At 41.8% G+C, this 5,743-nt stretch overlaps 1 pseudogene across 1 annotated transcript; it reads left to right on the top strand.

Moving 5' to 3' along the window:
* Positions 1 to 618: 618 nt before the first annotated feature.
* Positions 619 to 3,432, top strand: LOC309663562 (syntaxin-17 pseudogene; annotated as a pseudogene). The gene has a single exon. The product of its transcript is annotated as a syntaxin-17 pseudogene (transcript).
* Positions 3,433 to 5,743: the final 2,311 nt, after the last annotated feature.

The following is a 5,743-nucleotide window of genomic DNA, read 5'->3' as shown; positions in this document are numbered from 1 at the left end:
TCTGGGGAGATCTTAAGTTTTCCCAGTGAAGTTTCAAGTTATCCGTAGCAAAATCATGTCAACAAAAAGGAAGTGGACACAACTGGCAGAGAATGCAGTCAGCAGGGGTTCGAGAAGAGGGTTTCAGTTGGAACTTCCCTGGTGGCGCAGTGGTTAAGACTCCGCACTTCCAACGCAGGTGGCCCGGGTTCAATCCCTGGTCAGGGAACTAGATCCCACGTGCATGCCACAACTAAGAGTTCGCATGCCACAACTAAGGAGCCAACAAACCACAACTGAGGAGCCCTCAAGCTGCAACTAAGGAGCCCACGTGCCACAACTAATACCCAACACAACCAAATAAATAAAAAATAAATAAATACATAATAAATTGAGTAAGAGGTTGCTAAAAAAAAAAAAAAAAAAAAAAAAAAAAAAAGAGGGTTTCGGTTGACCAGAAAGTCCTCATGGGAGGAACACGATCAAATAGAACAGAGAAGTCTTTTTAAAAAAAAGCTTCTCAGCTGCATCAAACAGGGAGATCAGCTCGGTGCTTTGTGACCACCTAGGGGGGTGGGATAGGGAGGGTGGAAGGGAGATGCAAGAGGGAGGGGATATGGGGATATATATATATATATATACATATAGCTGATTCAGTTTGTTATGCAGCAGAAACTAACACAACATTGTAAAGCAATTATACTCCAATAAAGATGTTTAAAAAAAAAAAAAGCTGACCGGCCTCCAACGTCCCGGCGGGAGGTTTTTCTACATGAGTGGAGAAGGTAGATGTTGCAAGTAGAAGAGATACGACATTTTTTTAGGATGTCTGAAGATGAAGAAAAAGTGAAATTACGCCATCTTGAACCAGCTATTCAGAAATTTACTAAGATAGTAATCCCAACAGACCTGGAGAGGTTAAGAAAGCACCAGATAAATACTGAGAAGCAACTCTGCTCCAATATCCGAGAAATGGAGAAGCTTTGTTTGAAAGTCCAAAAGGATGACCTTGGACTTCTGAAGAGAATGATAGATCCTGTTAAAGAAGAAGCATCAGCAGCAACAGCAGAATTTCTTCAGCTCCATCTGGAATCTGTAGAAGAACTTAAGAAACAATTTAATGATGAAGAAACTTTATTACAGCCTTCTTTGACCAGATCCATGACTGTTGGTGGAACATTTCACACTACTGAAGATGAAGCTGATCCTCAGAGTATGACTCAGATATATGTGTTGCCTGAAATTCCTCGAGATCAAAATGCTGCAGAATCATGGGAAACCTTAGAAGTGGACTTAATTAAACTTAGCCAACTGGTCACTGATTTCTCTCTCCTAGTGAATTCTCAGCAGGAGAAGATTGACAGCGTTGAAGACCATGTCAACAGTGCTGCTGTGAATGTTGAAGAGGGAACCAAAAACTTGGGGAAGGCTGCAAAATACAAGCTGGCAGCTCTGCCTGTGGCAGGTGCACTCATCGGAGGAGTGATGGGGGGTCCGATTGGCCTCCTTGCAGGCTTCAAAGTGGCAGGAATTGCAGCTGCACTTGGTGGTGGGGTGTTGGGCTTCACAGGTGGAAAATTGTTACAAAGAAAGAAACAGAAAATGATGGAGAAGCTCACTTCCAGCTGTCCAAATCTTCCCAGCCAAACTGACAAAAAAATGCAGTTAAAAACCAAACTTCAGTATTACTGGCGCCAACATGTCTATCCTTTGCTGCTGTTGGACACTCAGTCAGCTTTTGGAACATGATTATATCAAAATAGTGGCTATAGATGCTCAAGTGGGATTAAACTGTGATAAGTGGATATATTTTGTTGTTTGCTGGGGTGTTAATGGGGATGTTAGAGGTTGAGGAGCCTGGACTGAGGGTGTACAATATTTGTCAGGTAAAGTTTAAGGACTGCCAGGGAACAGATTTTTTACCTGGAAATGTGAAAACCCAACCATAACTTTGATAAGGACTTGTGATGTGTGAACATGTTGGGTTACAGAAGGATAGTTTTCAGAATAGTTTCTTCCATAACCCTGACTTGGAGACTCCAAGGCTAAGCATATTGTAAATATGCTTCTTTATCTCCTAAATATAGATTTTTTAGGCATTTTAGCAGAGAAAAGAATGGAAGTTCAGCTTTTCGTATCAAATAGGGAAATCAGGATCTAGCAAGGTGCATGAGTAAACTGCATAACGGAGTCTATTTGGTGAGCCCTATTGCAATTTGGTCTAACAATATTTTCAAGTGAAGGAAACAAATAGTGTAAGAAAATGGAAAGAGAGGCCCAACTTCTCTTTCAGATATCTTAATTTATGACCCTGGCTTCTTCTCTGAACTCTTTTTCTGCCTCTCTGTAAATAAAGAACACAGAGTCTCAAGTGGTAGACTTATAAAGCCAGTCACTAAGCTTGCTCTGTCAGCCTGTCTCTTAACACCTCAAATATCTAGTCCCCTCTGCCTTCCCTCCCTTGTAATTTTGAAAAGTTCTTCGACTTATGGGGTGAATTCTACCCATGTGTAATGCAGACTTCTCTCATAATCTGTTTGTTTGTGTTTTTTTTTTAAACATCTTTGTTGGCGTATAATTGCTTTACAATGGTGTGTCAGTTTCTGCTTTATAGCAAATGTTTGGGGGTTTTTTTTGTAGTTTTTGGGTTGTTTTTTTTTTTTTGGTATTGGCTGCCATCTTTGTTCATCCTCTACTGTAACCTCTAGGTAAAAAAGAAAGTGAGAGGAAAAAAAAAAAAAAAAAAAGCTTCTATCAGGCTCTGAATATCAGCTTCCAATTAGGCCATCTTCTGACCATAGAACTCTTTTAAAAACATCCTTTCGATATCTTATTTTATCAGATTTCAGCCAGGACAAACAGTAAATATTTCTGACAATATTGAACTTCTTTTTAAAACTTATCTCTTTCCCTTTTCTTTTATACCAAAGGTATAACTATCAAGTGACTCAAAACCAAAACTTTTATGCGTTAACTATGGACGCAAGAGCTGTCCTGAAAAAGGGTGCAAAAGATGCAACTCTCCCAAGATCCAGAACTACTCACAAATATCGCTGGAAAGAAAAGGCTTAGCTCCCCTGCAACAGGAGGCTAGCTGCAAATGGGGTGTGACCCACAGTCTTGTCTGGCCACATTCAAGGTGGCTTAGAAGTCAGGATTAAATACCATCTTAATAGGGAAAGGTGAAGGGGGATTTAGGCCTAAGAGGAGAGGAAATGATTTTTACGAAAGATGAATGGGCCCTTAGAAGAATAGATGGGAGGTATGATAATTTGTGACAAAGTGTGTCTGGATGTTTGTGGCCTCCTCTCCTCTGATAAGAGTCGGTCTTCACTAGCTGATGCTACCCCTGGGGAATAGATTTATGACAACTGAGTTCATTTCATAGGAAGACAGGAGGTTCTGTCTTCAGACAGATAAGGGGAGTTCAGAGAAAGCCGCTCCTTGCATTTGCTGTTTTTCAAGTGCTTACAGCCCAAAATAATCAATATATCAAAGCAGCATATTTTGGAGTGGCATGTCCTGAACTCCTACAGTCACATTTTGGGGTGGCATATTCTGCTACCCTTCAACCTCCATCTTAAGCAAAACGGAAGTATTCTGAGATGGTGAGAAGTACATGTTTGCTCTGCCCTGGGTTAAAGTGGCTGGAAACTACATTTTATAATTAGCTCCAAAGCACCATTCAAAGATTTTAGATAAAGCGTTCAAGCAGGACTACTGCCACACACTCCGATATAGCCAGAGGTGCCCAGCTCTCAAGGGGGCACCCACCGTAAGGATCGGCCCTTGCAGGAACTTGAGAGTGATTGCATCCAGAAATGGTGGGCCCTGGCACCTTATGTGCCTCACCCTAGTCCTTGGGCCTGCTAGCAGTTAAGCTGGGAGATTCACTGACTCATGATGAAGATCAGAAATTCATGTCTGTTGTAAAATAAAGTTCCATTTAGGGAAGTGTATTAGTTTCCTCGGGTTGCCATAACAACATTTCACAAACCAGCTGGCTTAAGACCGAAGAAGTTTATTTTCTCACGGCTCTGGAGGCTAGAAGTCTGAAATCAAGGTGAGGGTAGGATTAGCTCCATTTGAGGTTCTGAGGGGGAACCTGTTCCATGCCTCTCTCCTAGCTTCCCATGATAGCCAGCAATCCCGGCGTTCCTTGGCTTGTAGATGCATCACTACAATCTCTGCCTGCGTTTTCATGTGGCCTTGTCCCTGTGTCTTTCTGTCTTCACATGACTGTCTTCTTCTAAGGGCACCAGTCATATTAGATTAGGGGCCAGTCCTACTCCAATGTGACCTCATCTTAACTAATTACATCTGCAATGACCCTATTTCCAAATAAGCTCATATTGTTGGGGTTAAGACTTCTACTTTTTTTTTTTTTTTTTGAGAGGGGCTGACACAATTGAACCCATAACAGGGGGAAAAAAAAAAGAATTTTATTTTACATCAATTTTGAGAGCTGCTTTGTTCTAATTACCCTTATTTTTGTTTAGAGCAGGGGTCACAGGCTGGTGACCCAGGGCCTAATTTGTCTTCCAAGAGTGTTCATTAGGTCAGGGTCTCCACCATTCCCTAGTGTCTTAAGCTGGCCACTTCACAAATTTGCATTACCTGAGGGGCCCTTGAAGGCATCTGCATAAATGACCCTTAGTTTAGAATTTGCTATCTCAGAACATCTTCATTGTTTTACCATCTTAGCCTCAGAACTACCCTGAGAGGCAGAACAAATGTGTTCCCATTTCACTGACCAGGAAACAGGCTCAGAAAGTAAAGGTGATCTGCCTGGATCACACTGATCACACAGTTGGAAGTAGTGGAGCTGAGTCTCCAGCCCAAGTCTCCAGCCTCCCAGACGCAGCTTGAACACTGATCAGGCCCACATCTCCACATCTCCAGCCCTGCAAGGCAGCAGTGGCTCTCAGGACCCGCCTTCCACCCCATTTCCCCAGCTAGATTTTCAGAGTAGCAAATGCCACTAGCATTCTTGAGTCTTAGAGACTTTTTAAAAAGCAGGCACATTCCTGGAGGAAAACCTTTGTAGATGTTCCTCTCAGAGAGAAGAAAATATAATAATGTGCTGTCTGAGTTAAGGGCAGTCTGGTTTTGAGCTTGGTCAAACTTTCCTTCTGCAAGTATGCAAGAAAAAGGAGTGAAAGGGACCACACCCTCTCTTCTCTTATTCTGGAATTCCTATTAAACAGGATGGCAGACCTTCTGGATCTATCCTCCATGCTTCCTAACCTTTTTTTTTATTTTTTTCCCCTATGGCAGCATGAGGTATTTTTTTTTTTTTTTTTTTTTATTAAAGATCCAGATTTGGAACAACCTTTGGGGGAGGGTGTCACTTAGGGGTCAAGCCCCGTTTCACCAGCCCCCCTGTTTGGAGAAGTTGCCTTCACAGAGGCCAGTGGTTTTTCGACTTCCTTTTTGGTTGTTCTTTTGAGAACTTGATACTTGTTCTGGGCCCCCTTCCTAGAAATATGCACTTACAAATGTAAGGAGATGGAACAAAACTTCTTGGAATTTCCCTTATGCTCGGTATTTTGAAATTTTATCATAATTAATCCAGGTGTAGGTCTTTTTAAAAAAAAACTATTCTTGGTGCTCAGTGTGCCATTTTACTGTGAAAGCTTACTCCTTTCTTCACCTCTAGGAAGTAGGACATAATTTACTTCTTTTTTCCCCCCTCCATTCCCTCTGTTCTCTCATTATGGAATTCCTATAAAATAGGATGGTAGGACTTCTGGATCCATCCTCC

The sequence above is a fragment of the Balaenoptera physalus genome (assembly GCF_965194825.1).
Source record: "Balaenoptera physalus genome assembly, chromosome: 7".
NCBI lineage: Eukaryota > Metazoa > Chordata > Mammalia > Artiodactyla > Balaenopteridae > Balaenoptera > Balaenoptera physalus.
This window is presented reverse-complemented; position numbering and strand designations above follow the sequence as displayed.